The sequence below is a fragment of the Platalea leucorodia genome (genome assembly GCF_965183815.1).
Source record: "Platalea leucorodia genome assembly, chromosome: 3".
Taxonomy (NCBI): Eukaryota; Metazoa; Chordata; class Aves; order Pelecaniformes; family Threskiornithidae; genus Platalea; species Platalea leucorodia.
The window spans coordinates 29686481-29703028 of NC_138825.1; the positions used below are offsets into that span (position 1 = coordinate 29686481).

General features: G+C 40.6%; 1 long non-coding RNA gene across 15 annotated transcripts in view; it reads right to left on the reverse strand.

Moving 5' to 3' along the window:
- Positions 1 to 1765: 1765 nt before the first annotated feature.
- LOC309588482 overlaps positions 1766 to 16548 on the reverse strand; it is a 48325-nt gene continuing 33542 nt past the window's right edge. For 12 of the 15 annotated variants that reach the window (XR_014227775.1, XR_014227776.1, XR_014227777.1 and 9 more), the window contains 4 exons: positions 10778 to 10909; positions 9663 to 9745; positions 9444 to 9535; positions 1766 to 5199 (listed from right to left, as the gene is read on the reverse strand). This is a non-coding gene — a long non-coding RNA (uncharacterized lncRNA). Of the gene's footprint in view, positions 5200 to 8742; positions 8843 to 9443; positions 9536 to 9662; positions 9746 to 10393; positions 10910 to 16548 lie in introns of all 15 variants that reach the window. The other 3 variants (XR_014227786.1, XR_014227787.1, XR_014227780.1) reach the window with 3 other exon arrangements.

Genomic DNA, 16548 nt, shown 5'->3' on the forward strand with positions numbered 1-16548 from the left:
ATACAGACACACTGAAATGGAGAAAATGTATTTCCCTTCAGCTGTCTAGCAACAAAAACATCTTGATCCCAGAGACAGTGTTAATCAGTCTCCAGATGGACCTCAGACTATTTGTTACAATTTCAAAACTTTGCTTTAAAAGAAAAAAGAAAGAGTAAAGAGAGACCTGAGAATACATATATATCTTAAAGTTTATCCTTAACGCCATCTGAGCTTCAGAATGGGTTGTGCTGGAACTAACTGTGACTGACGCACTGGAAGCCCCATTGAAGCCAGGAATCCCCACACAAGGCCCGCACCATCTTTGATGGAAAACTTGTCATGTGAGCTATTACGTAAAGATATCATCTGCATTAGGAAATCTCAGCTCTTTCTCAGCTAAGCCTGAAACAAAAGAATAGAGCTATTTTCAAGTCTGAAAAGCTGTAAACCTGTACTTAATTTCAGAAAGCTGACGATTTAAAATTTCACTTTTGGTCCAGCTGCGTTATTGTCATACAGCACGCCAGAGTCATGGACTTCAAGTGAATACACTACAACAAAGGTAAAATAAAAGGCAGTTTCCGATACCTGTGTTCATCGGAAACGTGGTTCATTCCTGAGAATGAAAGACGGCACCTCTGCCATGAGGAGCCCTTTCCTTCTGGAGGCCAGTGCTGCCTCACAAGAATATATTGTTAGAAAAGGCTGTGTCTGCTGTATCTGGACACAATGGCGGTATTTCTGCGCACTGAGGGTAGCAAGGGCTCACCACAGACTCTGTGTCAGGGTGCCATGCGGGACGGTGGCTCCGTGGAGCAGGGGCACCAGTAGCAGCGGAGGGCTCTCCAAGGGTCCATCAGGGCAGGGCCTCACCAGCCAGGACCTGTCCCACCGCCCCAGCCAGGAGCGAGCACCCTGGGGGGCACTGGGGCAGCTCCAGTCCCTGGCACTGGGCTCCTCCCTGGAGAACGGTACAGGCCAAGGCCAGGCCAGGCTGCGGGCCTATAAGTGGGCCCGGCTCAGTGGGGTGCACAGCCAGGCAGGGCAGGCCCATGGGGAGCTGGAGACCGGCCCTGCTGCAGCATCACTGGGGCAGGGGCTGACAGCCCGGGGGGCTGACATGGGGTCCTGGGCCGTGGGCAGGGTGGGGGGAGCCCCAGGGGCCAGGCAGGGACATGGGGGCCTGCTGGTGCACCCAGAGCCCTGACACTCTAAAGGTGTACTCATTAGCAATGCCTATGGAAGTATACCTAAGTAAATTATGCAATTTTATGAATAAAACACATTTAAAATATTACTAAACAGCAGGATTACGAGCTATTAAAGCTATTAAAAATGTCAGTACTTTGTTCACATATAAGGTAACATACATTTACTAACTGGTGACATTATACAGTAGCACTCAGTTGGAGGAGGGAAGGGAAGGGCCTGCTCAGCGCCAGGCCTTTTTGGTGCTTATTTGGTAACTTCCTTATTCAATACTTATGAACCAGCTCCTCTTTCCAGAGCTCTGAACTTGGATTTCTCTTCTCACACAGGAAAGAAACATAAGGACTTTCACTGGGATAATTTGGCAGGATTTGTGCAGACCTCACCCAGCCCTTGGTGTTTCCGTTCCACCACTGGTGCCTCCTCCATCTCCAGCCTGCAGAGTGGCTCCTCTGGCTGCAGGGCAATTTGTGCCTTAGTTTCTTCCTAGCAGAATAGATGGTCCATTCAGTAAAATCATGAAAGGAATTTATTTCTAGGGTAATGCAAATATACACAAATATTGCCATCAAAACTGAAAAAAAGTCCAGTGTTCATTTCCAGGGATAAGAGCCATCCAGACTTCTTAAAGCAGAGTTCATTAGTAATCTTTCACTGAAGGCATCAGATTTTATGCCATCAACACAACCATGGTCATTACTTATAGGAAAATAATCCTCCTTGACAGGTGTAATGGAAAAAAGCATGCAGTGTGTTAATAAAATGACTTTCTAGCATACGTGCAACTCACATCTAGTTGTTAACAAATTGTGAACCAATAATTGACATGAAACAGTATGTATGTGAACCACAGAAGCGCAAAACACAGAATTATTACAATCTGAAGTACTTGTAGAGGAAGAAGAATCCCAATTATGATCATTGCAACACTCTCGCTGTTGTCTTATTGCACCAGTGGATAAAGATAGTTGCCCAAAATCTATGTCTTACTCTAATGCATCAGTAAGGTAACTAAGGCAATCATACCTTAGACTTCTGGAAAGTATTAGAAGACTGGGTTTAGAGTTGGGAGTGAGAACAGGGCTTTCATAGAGAAGAAGAGAGATGATCACAACTGACAATTCATCAAAACTGAAATTATTCCCAGAAGAGCTTCCTGTCCTCAAAAAAATTGGAAAAACAGGTTTTGAAATTCTAGAAATGTGCCATTACAACATTTTTAAAACAAAGTCTTGTTTTTGCGGTTAAAAGCATCTTCTCCTGTTGAAACTTAATTTAGTTTATATTAGAAAGTTAAAAAAGAAAAAAAAAAGGTCAGCATTAAAATGAAATATGTTTGTTTGTTTCTTAAGTCACTCATATATTCACTGAGCCCCATGCCAGGCCTAAAATTTCAAAATCAACAGAATCCTTGTGTGACAAGAAAACTGTTTTCTCTATATCCACACAGCAAAGGGAACATTAGCAGTTCAAGCTCTTCCCAGTTTCCTTGCAGTGTGGCTCAAAAATTATTTTTGAAAACCACCTTGATGAATGGAAACGTAGTCTAGACCTCCAGCCTTTCAAATGTTTAGCGACTTCTTATTCCCCTTCCCCTTTTTTTTAATTTTTATTATTATACTTTTTAGAAGAGAGCCACACAGATGGTCTTTAGGGGACTAAAACTGAGGAGTTCCTTCAGCCAAATCAATCTAAAATTGTTCTTGTAGATTCATGAAATCAAAGTATTAAATGTACATACCAATATTTTACTATGGTCTTTGCATGGCAAACAGATTAGTCACTGTTGATGCTGAAACTGTTCTGACAAACTGGTTTGTTTGTTTGTTTTTAAAGGATAATATATTTGAAAAGCTTAAGAGTAGTCAGAGGCTACTCCTCTTTTTCAGCATCTAGCTTTTCCAATTCTCTTTTCTCAAGAGTGCAAAACACAGTAGCTGAGAAAGTTGAACTTATTTGAATCAGCACAAGTTATAAATTTATGGAACTTAAGACCAGAAAAGACTGCTTGATAAAGCAATCTGAATGCCTATATATGACAAGCTATCAAATTTCCTCTGGGATCTCTTATATTGTGCTCCCTTCATTGTATCTGAGTGACACACTGTGTTTGGCTAAAGCATGTCTTGCAGACAGCCCTCCAGCTGAGGGACAGCTGAGATATTTATTTAGGCACAACATGCATATATAGAAGAAGTGAGCCACGAAGAGAGTTTTAGACAATCACAGAAACAAGGGTAACTAGCCATTGACTACAATCTAAAAATCTGCCTCTGGAATTATGCATATCCATTCTGGACACAAAATCATCAGCTTTCCCTGAAATAGTTGAACAACTATACCATTATTTTTTTTCAGATCTTCTAGTTTTAGTTAGGACATCCCAACTATGCTGTCCTAGCTATGCTGCCAAACCCACCTCTGTGAGTGGAAGACATACTGGCACAGGAGTAATTTTGTTTTATGATTAATGAGACGGTTTAACCATGCTGAAGGAATACCTTTGGTGACCATTGTGGTGATCGCCAATAACAGCCAATAACAGTATATGTTATACATATAGTCAAAACCCCTTGTTGTGTAGGCTACGAGTTTTTTATCAGAGAAACCGTTCAATGGAGTTATAAAGGTGATGTTTGAGAGCCATCATGAAATGGCAAGGTCTTTCTTCCAAGCATGTAGTCACTTAATTCCTTCTTTCTTTATAGTAAGAAAAATACATCTCAAGATGGAACAACTATTTCTTTTCATGTCCAGCTGTTCAGTCAAATATAGCTTTCCCAAGCTACCAACTGTTCCACTAGATTTAAGTTTCTGCAGCGCCCAATGCCCAAAACCACTGGAAATCTGGGGAAAAAAATGGTTTAGCTGCTCTCAACTGGAGAACTGCTATGGGGGAAAAAAAAAAATCTTCTTTTAAGGTTCTCTTTTAAACAGTGTGCAAGATCACCCTACAGGGAGGAGAAAATTAAAGTTTAGCTTTGAAATGGCCTACAATAATGAGAAGTGTCTTAGAATTTCCATCATGGGTTGTCTTTTATTTCACTGAGTGAATCTCACTTACTTATTCCAGATTTTAATGACTGAAATACATCAGGTAGGAAAGCAGCAGCATGTATGCTTACTTGTTTATACACTCTTTCATGAACTGAAGTACATTGAGCTGTTTGGGGGAGAGGAAGGGTCTCTTTAGTCCTCAAAAAGGGATTTCCAATATTGTAAAATTATGCTAGTAATATGACTTGTAGTGACAGAAACATGTAGAAACAATACTACAGCCTGTAATTTTTTTAAATACTTTGGAATAATCTACCCCAAATCAGGAGTAGATTGCTGTTATGGTCATCACTACTTCTAAGGAGTTCTTTGCAACGGTATTTGTGAAATTATAGACCTATAGTTCTTAAGGGTAGAAAGGACCACATAGAATATCTCATGTTCCCTTCTCTTTAGTACAACCATATAATTTCACCCAGCTGTGTCTCCATTGTTTGCTAAAGCATACCATCCACTCTCAGTTTGAAGACTTCAAGAAATGGTAAGCTCACTGTTCCTCTTAATAATTTGTTCCAGTGACTGATAACTTCATTGTTAGTAACCGAGGAGTATAACACTAATCTAGGTGGCAACCAAAAAATACTGGGAATAGCTCTAGCTGTTTAAACAATGGTATTCAAGATAATTAATATCCTTCTCGCCAGGTCTGTTCATCATAAAAGCAACAGGACTCTAAGAATTTTTTTTTTTTTTTAAGCAACCACTACTTTTGTGAACTTTTCGCATTTGTTTCTCATCATTTGGGTTTCTAGAAGCTTATAAAATTTGGAGGCAAATCCACATTCTGGTTTCCATCTCCATAGGCCACAATGCTTTCAAACAATGACTGATACTTTCTTCTGTAGCTTTCCGTAATTTCCATGCAGCCTTTTTTCATGATAGAATGGAAGCCTTCTTCTCACAATGAAATTATTCCCATATGGACTCATTGCTGAAAATTCACGAGAACTCCTGCACATGCACAAAAAAGGAATAAGAAATGTGAATACTCTTTGGGATGCCACAAAACACATTTCCAGATAAAATAATACTTTGCATTTTTGCAGACCTTTCCATCTTCAAAGCATTGGACATGCATTCATCATCAGAAAAGATTAGTGAAATTAAATGTCATAAACATTATTTTACTACGGTTCTGCTTCACCATCACTGTCAGATTTAGCTGCCACAGTTCAAGGGGTGATAAAACTATTATGTATGACTGACAGACTTAGCCTCTGTAGTGCACCCATCTTTGACGAGTACATCGCCAGCACAATTCTTGGAAATCAGACTCCCTGGAACAGCGTTAGGATATGGAAAGAGTGTGCCGCACAAAGGCTGACTGCTACCATATATTAAGACCAGGTGGTCTTAATGGGTGGGCTACAACCCTCTTATCTGCGCTCCCTCTGTAAATCTGTACTTACTTTGAAGCTTTACCCTTACAAGTTCTGAGTCCTTTATTAGAATCTGAGGCCCAGCAGCACAGAGAATTAGCCTTTATTGTCTCACTCATGGCCAGGCCTGTCTGAAGGCCCTTTATTCTGTAGGAGGTGCTTATTGATGGCAGAAGTCCTGTGGAGGATAATTCCCAGAATACATCCATACATGGCAATGGACCACAGTGCAGAGACTCCTGAGCAAACCTGACAGCTGAGATAGTCCCACAGCATACTGCAGCACTATGCAGAGAAGCTGTTAAGGTCCCAAAAGCAGCTCAGCCATGTTTTTATGGCTCTGCACCCAACCAAGTCATCCCTAACTCTAGTTCAGTGTCACCTTGATACAGCTCTACCAGTTCAGTACCCGTCTCAGCATGACTGCAGCACATCCGTAACAATGACACATGGCTGGGAACTGCCCACTGCAGTGGATTGTTATAGCAGTCAGCACTTCTGAAATGAACGCACAATAATGCTGAAAAGAAAGCAGGAAAGTACTTTAAAGTTTTACATTTATCATCTGTTCTACTGAAAGAGGGGGAAGCCTAAGTTTGACTGATTTGATCAAACTAAGCAATTCAAACATCTTCTACCTAATTTTAGGCCAAAGAAAATTGCAGCAATGCAGAAGCAGCTGATAAATCAAAAGCAGAAAAATAGGAATTAAAGCTCAGTTCAGGCCTTTCATCTTTATTACCCTTCTTTATGTGCATATGGTAGGTGTTCAACACTTTCCAAGTCTGTATGATATTCCCTTGTGCTTCAGGAGCTGTAGGGCTGTAGTTGTCTATAAAAAGGCAACCTAACAGTTTCCTGTGACCGAGAGTTGAATGTGTTATTTGTTACCAGCTGGTTCACGCATAGATTGAGCCCAAGTCTTGGCTTTAAGTGATCAGACTTGCTTTAAACCACTCACTCACAGGGTGAATTCATGTATAGAGAGAATTCTGGCACAATATTTTATTTCTGACTTATGCCATATGACTCTTTTTCTTCTTTCCTAAACCAATATTAAAACCAGAACCTATAATATGCCAAATGCAGACTGCACTTTTTGGAAAGCTGTTACCAAATGTAACAGTAAATGAACCCTTCTGAAAGGTTAAAGTTGCTTTCATATAAAACATTTTCTACCAGGAAATGGAAGTGGAATGTTGAACTAAGCATTTAACTTGAAAGAACTGCACACAGACTCCAATGGTTGCATTATCCTTTAAAATAAAAAAAGCAAAAGGATTTTACGAGCATACATAGCTCTAGTTTCATAAAAAGGGTATTATGGTGACAAGGTAAAATGAATCCCAGTATTTTGGATGCTTCTTTTAACCTTCCAACAGCTCTCTCCTTGTGCATTAACCATTCTAGGATGAGGTTGTGCAGTATGGCTGAATTCATAGAATCATTTAGGTTGGACAAGACCTTTAAGATCATCAGGTCCAACCGTAAACCTAGCACTGCCAAGTCCACCACTAAACCATGTCCCTAAGTGCCATATCTACATGTCTTTTAAATGGTGATTCAACCACTTCCCTGGGCAGCCTGTTCCAGTGCTTGATAACCCTTTCGGTGAAGAATTTTTTTCTAATATCCAATCTAAACCTCCCCTGGCGCAACTTGAGGCCGTTTCCTCTCATCCTAAATGTTCAGCTCCTATCGAGGACAGAGTTCAGCTTTATGCAACGGACATAAAAGAAAGCTGTTGAGGATAGGATCTGCAAAGAAGATTCGCTGGCAGAGCTGATTGCAGGAAACAACACAATGCTGCCAAGAGACCGTTGAGTACTAGCTAGGAGAGTGCACTGCTGGGGTCTCATCTTCCCCATGAACACAAATCTCACTCTCCAGCAGCTGACTTCACTGTCCTAGGGATACTCATTACAGAGGGCCAGCAAGCAGTGTCCTTGATTAGGAGTTAAGGCCATTTGTGCTTTAGTCCGCAGCTCTACTGTGCCAACACAAACAAGTTGCATCACACCCTCGGTTACCCTACCTATAAAATGAGAACAGTGACATTCACTTTCCTGGGTAAAGTATTTGAAGGTACATCCCATGACAGAAGCTTCTATTTACGGTATTTTTATTATACATTTTTTTTCCTTCAACTGTTGTAGATAGCTGCTGTGCACAGGAGCTGCTCATCTAACAGTCCTGCTTGCTCTACTTCTCCCTGCATCCTTCCTTCCCTGGCATGTAGGCCCATTCCTTACCTTCCACTTTCTCTGATTTTCACGTAGCTCCTCAGTGAACGCAACTGGATTACTAAACCAAGAGAAAACTATTCATGTTTTTATTTTGCTGAGTTAGGTTTTTTACCAGCTGGTAAGGTGAACCAGGTCTAGGAGTGATACAGAAATCAGAGCTGGTGCAGAAGAAACAATGGCTGAGAATAGCACTCCTAGATTTTCTTGGGAGACCTCAAACCCTTAAAGAACCCATTCTAAATAATGTGATTGCCTCTTAAAAATACACTTAACGATGTGAGACTCTGGACCTGTTGTGCTAGCTTCTACAAAAAACTACTGAAAGAAAGTAATCATACCAAACAGATTTACCACTTACAGAGACAACAACGATAAATGGCAAACAGATGTACCATAGGGTGGTTGCCCATTCTCAGGAGTAGACACTCCTGCCTGAGGGCAGAGACCCATGCATCTTTATATTAAGCGATCAAAGAGTGTCTCTTTACTGGATACAATCTTCTGCTTCAAGGAAAAACAAAACAAAACAAAACAAAACAGAACAAAACTTTACACAGTTTCCTTGACTCTTGATTTTGATTCCTTCATCCTTTGGTGGGGGGGGGGGGGGGGAACCATTCAAATGAGCTTGGCACATTGAGCTACTGCTGATTTGCCAGATTCCAGTGTCCTCAAGTGTGACACAGCATTATTATTCAGTGTCCTGTATTTAAAATCAGAAGTGATTTAATCTGGCCCTCTGCCATCCCACTTGCTGACATGTTGACACCATGTAAATAATGCATAGCTGTGTGACCACACTACTTTCATGCCACATGCTGAGAGAAACAGACAACACCTGCTATTATTATTAGCCACGTCTTAGATGCCTTGGAAATCTGCAAAATGAACATCAAAATTAATTCAAACATGTTGTGGTCTCCAGCTCCAAATTCCTTCATTAGGACTCAAAGGGAACCTGTGCATCCACTGTGATTAAAAACAGAGATTACTGATTTACATCTCACATCCTTTAAAAGTCACCCTTCTAAGACTCTTACTAAATATCTGAGTTTGTTAACTGACACAAGAATTTCAACCAGCAAGTTTTTTCTTTGTACAGTGTTGACTGAAAAGGCTGCCATTTTAGAAGAAAGCTCAAAGAGCAACAAAAACCCAGGTCTAGACTGCAAAATTCTAACTACCTAATTAATATCAGACACTGCTCCCTGCTAACATCAGCCAGTCTACTTCTACTCTTCTGATCATGTCAAAATGTAAACCTAGCAATGTCATCAGGGCATAGTCATTAAATCAAAGTGAAATTGTTGTTTTCACTGGGGAACACTGTAAAGCAAAGATAGCACATCTGATATGTCACCTACTTCTTACATACCTGTCTTTTGTCACCTAAATGTCATACAACCTCAGTCATATTGAGAGCAGACAGCAATATACACTGCTTTTCACAGGGCATTTAACAAGGTTGAAAGTTATTATCTCTATCGCTGGTCTCCAACTATTGCTACATACACCCTCCTTTCCAATCTTGTGACTGCCAAGCAGAGAAAGTGACTGATTATGTTTTTACCTTTCCATGGTGTACAACAGAAGAAAACTTGCTTGTCTTCTTCGTTTCACTGAGCCTATGCTGTTAGAGCAGGACCGTGGTATGTATTCTTCCTTTGAAGACACACAGGAATAACCGTTAAATCAGGAGAGACAACAAAATACAACAAACAATGAAAAAGAAAGATGAAATCTTTATAGTTTAGAAGTTGGCATGGCTGTGGTGTTGTGGAGAACTCACCTCAGTCCTCACTCTGGGGCCAGCACTAGGGAATAGCACCTATGTAGATACACAGTTCTCCAGTGACTTCAGATTCCCAAAGCCTGAAATAAAAGAATATCTGGCTCCAAACCACTGAACTGTGCAACAAGATCATAATTTCTCAGGGAAAATCAGATATACAGCTCGAAATGCCTTGCCCAAATAAATTCCTTTAGAAACTTTGGAAACTAGCAAACATAAAAAAGAAAGGGAGCGGTTATTTTTTTTTTCAGCTCCTATGAGACAGTCAGAGCACACAGAAATTTGGTTTATTTTTGCTCAAGGATGAATACATTGGACAATATTCTGTACTTGTCCACATTGTTCAAAAGAATCAGCATTTTGAGAGTTCCAGACTGAGACCAACTCTTTCTGTTTTCTCCATTAAGAAGACCAGGAATCTTGTGGTCTCTTTTCAAAGGAATGTCTTTGTCCAGAATCTTGCCTCAGAGATTTATTTGCACTATGTTATTTAGAACAGAGAAGAACGCTGGAATGACTTCCTAATTTCTTTAGTAAATCTGTTCTCAATCTACTTTATTCCAAGCATTTTTATAGACAGTTTCTTACGTGATGTTCTACTCTGAAGCTCTGTAATTACACACACACTAGTCAAACTTTCTCTTGACTGGAACAGACTTGTAGTAACTCCAGTAAACTGAAAGGAAAAGTTTGGGGAAAAGAGTAGGTTGGTTGAGAAGATAACTTACTGCTCAAGATGTGATTTCTGTTCTGACAGTTGTTATGGGTAATGTAGATGCCCCTCATGCAGAAGTGAGAAAGCCTGTCTTGTGGAGGTTTTGTACACTTTTTGTTTTGCCTGGGGTTTGGATTTCACAAGGCTAACTAGACTGCCCTTGTCTAAGAAACCCCGGGGGTAAAGCCAGATGGTGTCTGTGTGCAAGCTGGAAAGAGTGAAAACTGGGAAAGGGTAGTAGCTGAAAACCAGGGAATAAAACCCACTGAACTAGGTGAGTGGGTAAAATATAAAGAGTTAACATGAAGTTATGAAGCGGCATGACAAGGGTAATGAAGTGTGCTCGACACAGGCAAATATGTGAGTATTTTGAGGGGAATGTCAAATGTATTTGGACCTTTTTTCTAAAGTTCATTCAAAGCTTCTTTCAGCAAGGTTTTCTCTCTCCCTCCTCAATGGAAGTCTTGTGAGAATTCTATTAGCTTCAGAAAATTCCTCTAAATTCTTGTTGCCAGATATACACCTGTACCTGCAAGAATAAATTAATTATTCCAAACAAGTCCAGTGCTAGACAAGTAACAAGTAAAAACAGCACAACTTGCACATTCTTACTAAGAGCTAGCTCAGCAGTCAGCAGCACTGCCTGAATGGTCAACTATAAAAGCTCCCGTTATGTGGTAACCTGATTTGACTGTTTCCTCTACCAAAATGCCCTATTTAAGTGACTTAAAACATACAGGTATGTCTCATATTTTGTGCAGCTGAAAGTGCGTCAACACTGAAAGAGCATAATCTGGGTAAATGTGAGCTACTGACAGCAGTAATGAGTCTCTTCAAGAGGAAATGGTGCACTCTTCCTGTCGTCGTGGTTTCTCTCTCGATGGCGGAGGGGGAAGGAACGAGGAAAACAGAGACTCTGCCACATTCAAAGGCAAGATCTTCCGATGGTGAGGCTTTCTTGCATTTTATCTGATGTCCATATTTACAAACTTGAGCACATGTGGTTTCACAGAAACGTTCAGAAGGGAAGATAGAGGCGATGAGCAGCATATGCAAGACCTGTTTCCTGTGGTAGCTGAGAAGGGTGTGCTGGATGCCAGGCCAGGCTGGCGGGGCAGCAGCGAGAGCTGTGGCACACAGTCGGTGACGCCGTCAGAGCTATGGCAACAAGCTGGGTGTGAGAGCACAGGATGCACATACGTACATGAGCCCAGTTGCAGTCCAGTGGCAGTTAATTTCCATGCTTGTAAGTTGTGTCGTTCGCAGACCAGTTTCAAGTGACACACAAGATAGCATTTTTTTATACGCGTGACTATTATTGCTCCATCCATACAGCATTTTGAACATTTTCTGTGATAAACAGCGCTAGATTTTTTTTTTATTTTCTACTATCAACATTTTAGTTTTCACATTTAAAAAGCATGCACAGTTCTACACAGAGGTGTAATCTCTGCTTGATTGTTTACAATTCCAGTGTTATACCCTTTCTTATCTGTTCACTTTGGCTAATGTGGCTTGATGATTTCACTCTGTGTTTTCCCTTTTCAATTGTATACATCAGATAGCAGATATTCGTACTTCCCTTCCATCATGTGACACATTTTCATAATGCAGAGTGACAACGTGGCAGACTTACTCTTGCAAAGAATTAGCCTTGATCTTCTCTACAGCATTTCTTAGAAACTAGCACTAATTTTTACAGTACAAATTAGGGAATGCAAGGTATGGACGATGCTGTGCTTGCAAATATTAAATTCTATGTGTTACATTTCTGCAGATAACCAGTACTCGCTCAATTAGTCTGAAGATTCATTTGTTATTTAAGGCTAATTCCATTTCTGAAACAGCCCCTTTAAACTGTATTATCTGCTTCATCTCTGTGCTAGCCTGCTATCTCTGGTATGACTGATGCTTTGGAAGACATTGCCGTGAAAGGAGACTATGCTTGCAGCAGTATACTTGAAAGCTAACAAACTGTCATCCATCTTCTCTTTTACAGTATGTGCTGGTATGAACAATGGGGAAATCAGAGGCTTATTGAGGCTGCATTGAAAAGTGGTGAATCAGAGTTTCACTGAAAATTTGTTGAGGGTGCTAATCTATAATTTTAAAGGTGTTCAATGATCCAGAGAAATGTCTACTTGGCTTTCCGTAAAGAGCTTAGGTACCTTAACTCCACTTACTTCAGCTCAAGATGAGTGCTTTCAAACTCCTCAAAATTGCAACAGGCAACTACTTGAATGTTAAAGGCCTAGATACCCTTAAAAATCTGAACCCCAGTTCTTAATGACCAGTAGTCTTAGCCTGCCAGCTCAATTCAGTCTTGAACACTGTACTGTATGAGTGTTACCTACCTACCCAGTAGAACTAGGTCATTACCACCTGTCTGAACAGTAACTCAGAAGTAGTGAATGAGAAATATCTGTATTTGAAGTCATGACAGAGGTAAAAAGCTAACTATACCATTATAACCATCCTAACCCTCCAGTCTTACCATCCTTCATACCTCTAATTAAACATGCAAAAAATTAAATATCTTCCTGACAGTCTTTCCTCAGGCTTGGTATCAGTGATCTGACAACATCCAGAAAATTGTTATGAAAAGAAGTCATGAAACAATCTTTCATTCTAAGAGCTATTTTTTTATCCTAAAATAGATTTTTTTTAAAAATGTCAATAAAATCTAATAACATTCTAAGCTAGGATCAATGTGTCTGAAACTGCAGCAAAGCCTACACACTCCAGTTACAATAAATAATTTTTTTTTAAAAAGTCACAAGGAATTTTTGTAAAAGACAGAAAAATTTGTGCTTTTAAGATTATATCAGTGAAAGATCTAGCAAGCCAAAGTGCTTTCCTTTTCCATTCCAACTAAATCATACACTATTTGGGATAGAAATTTGGCAGGGGACTCTGTTGGATTATCCGTACATTGTGGCTGGACTGATTTCTTTATCCTTTTTTGATAGATGGATGTCTAGCCGAGCCCTGAATATCTTCAGTGGTGCTGATTCCAAAGCTTCGTTTGGCAGCTGGTTTCCTTGGCTATGAATCCTTATGTTTATAAACTTTTCCCTGATATATAATCCTAATTTTCCCCTCACAATGCTTAGGGCCACTTTTTTTTTTTCTTTCTTTCTTTCTAACTGATGAGAATAACCAAATATTGTCTTTTTTTTCATTTCCTTTTTATTGTGGACAATACGAGGTCACTTTAAACTTCCTGGAATTAACATGATTAATTCTGTCAACATCATACCGTGGGTCTTATTTTGCAAGCCTACCATCACTTTTCTTACATAGCTCAAGATTTAGCCAACTTCTTTTTAAACAAAATATCTAAAACCAGTTACGGTACTTCAGCACATGACCATAAATGACCATAAACAAGGCTAAAGTTTTCCCTTCTTATTATGTATATTTCCATGGATTGTGCTGTATAAATGGTTACACTAGCTGATTGTGTGGACCTTTCATCAGGCTAGAAAATGCAAGAGTTTGTAGAGCTAAAAAATATCAGTGCTGCAAAAAGACTGATCATTGAGACAACAGTTGGAGAGACTAATTCTAATCAGCAAAGAAATTAAATAGGAGGTCAGTATCAGTGTTAGTCCTACTGAATTGGGAGGCTGGTGTCTGTAACCACTACAAGACAACTTAAGTAGGGTCAGGGAAGGAGAGATTTATTTTAGAGGGAGTAAAGACAATGTGAGAAAAGGAGCAGTGGGCTGCAAATTAGCACTTTGAAAAGCTGCTGAAAAGGAGACATTTTTAGGAGCTCAAGAAGGGCCTACAACTGGCTAAAGAGTTTTGGGGAGCTGTTTGTACATTGGGAAACTGCAGAAGATCATGTTAGCCATTCAGCGCCAAGCTGCGTCACTCAACAACAGTTCATGGCTGAGGGCCCTGGGAGGAAGGAGGCTGAACTGCATCCTGAATGCAGAGAAAGGTGAAGTAAGCTAAGTCCTATCCTTCTTCCAAACAATTCCTACCTGCTATCAGTTGCTTCCTTGGTATGTGCAGAGTTTTGTGCATTCCCTCCCGGGGTGCCCAGGCATGGTCATCAGCACAGTATAGTACATCTTTTCTGGATAAATTCCGTTAGGTGCATTAGACCACAGAAGTTCTTTGGTGGACCTAGCCCTAGGTTGGATTTTCATAAAATCATCATTAAATCAAAAGTAGTAAGTATCTGATAGCTTCTGGCAATTCCACTAAACACCTGTTTGCCCTAAGTGTCTTTGAACAACTGACTGCAAGTGCCCCGACCAGTCATTGCAGCTTCATGGATCAGACAACAGGATGTGTGAACACACACGGAAAGACGGATCACGATGGTATGACTCTGGGAGTCTTTTCTATTAACAGGATGAGCACTTGGTTCAGACTGTGTTTGCTCAAGCTTCTGGACACATCTCATTCTCAAACATGCTCGTATGAGCACCTCATACGAGGTGCTGGGCCATCTCGTCTAGATTGTGGTAAAAAGGTTGGACCAGATGATCCTCGAGGTCCCTTCCAACCTGGTATTCTATGATTCTATGATATGACTAATGGGACCTGTACCAGAGTGTCTCCCGTGCAGTCATTAATCTAATTTGCCAAGGCATTCTCAGACTACTAACCTGTCATGCATCTTTCTAGTTACCATGTAATCATTTATATTTTGTCAGTAGTTACACAGTACCAAACATGCCAAGACCATTCAAATATTTTTGACCATCTCTCTAGTTCAGTTCCAACCATGAAAAGTAACTCAGCCAATTCCAATTATAAAAGAACTGCTTCATCTGGGCATTCTACACTTGTAGTGAAAATTAAATAAGCTTTTTTAGAGTAGGAGTGTTATGGCCACTGAGTATAAAACTCACAATAGCCTCAGAGCTGACCTTGTTTACCAGGTAGCTTTTAGTCACTATACTATTTCCTCTGAGCTGTGAACCCTTTAACCCCTGCATGTGCATCTGCATCAGTGTGTTCATGGAACACTTATTTCTGCGTCTCACTGACCCCTATCATCGAGCTGAGGATTACCAAGTTGTTCTTTTCACTATAGGACTGTCGCTTTTAGGACGTGGGAAATGTGGTTCCTTTTTTAAATAAAGGAAGTGTGAGTAATTCTGTAAAGCCACGAAGACCAAACTCTGCATATACATTTATTCCAACACCTTACATCATTTCAGCTTCTGAAGTTCTGATGTCCACAATAACCTTATTAAAATCACAGAGCTTTTAAGCAGCCAAGTCCATCTAGGGGAATTCTTTTCCTGACACTGAGGGCAAAATTCCCCAAATCAGAATACTGCACTTGAAAGGTTTCTTGAGACTATAAGAACTTGTTGTCCCTCCATCTGTCTGCTCAATAGTTTGCTGCTAAGCATTGCTACTGTATACAAACCATTTGGCAGCATTGCTCCCAGGCTGAAGACCCACTAGATTCAGTCTGACATTGAGAAAAGTTCTGCCTTGCTGGAATACCTATTTTTGCATTTAGATTTGCATCTTCCACTGGCTTGCTGTAGGATGCTACATACATAGTTTTCTATCGGGAGCCTGCAACTGCAGTCTTTGATAGAAGTAGACAGACAGGCCTGCTCTCTGGTGGAACCGTTCCCATTGATGTGCAGTCTAGAGGAATGCCACTTTGAAATCATTCCTGCATAAAATGTTTGCATGGCCATTAGGACAGCTAGCAAGGCAGCAGGAGACCACATGCTCTTAGGCTGCTGCTGGTGCCAGTTATCATTCAGGTCCTATCTGCTTCAGCCCATACCAGAACATTGAAGCACAGGCCAGAGCAAGCTCACTGGAGTTCAACGAAAAAAAAAGTTGAGGAGAGTGACCTTGAGGAAGCAACTGGGGACCATCTGCATAGCTGTGGCCAACCCTCTGGCCATACAAGCTACCCACCTGAGCCTTCCAAAGCAACAAGGTACCTACTACCACCTTAGAAAGCCAACAGGTGTATAGGAGATGCAGGATCAATTAGCAGGGGGATATAATCAGCTCACCACTGGTCCATAGACAAATATGTAGATGCTGAACCTGTCAAGTCCTGGGACAACCTGGCAGTACCAATTCACATTTCAGGCATGAGCTGCTTTTTTGATATGGCTTTGAGGATGATGGCAGGTATGTTTTTAGGTGGATGAAAGGGGAAGAATCGGG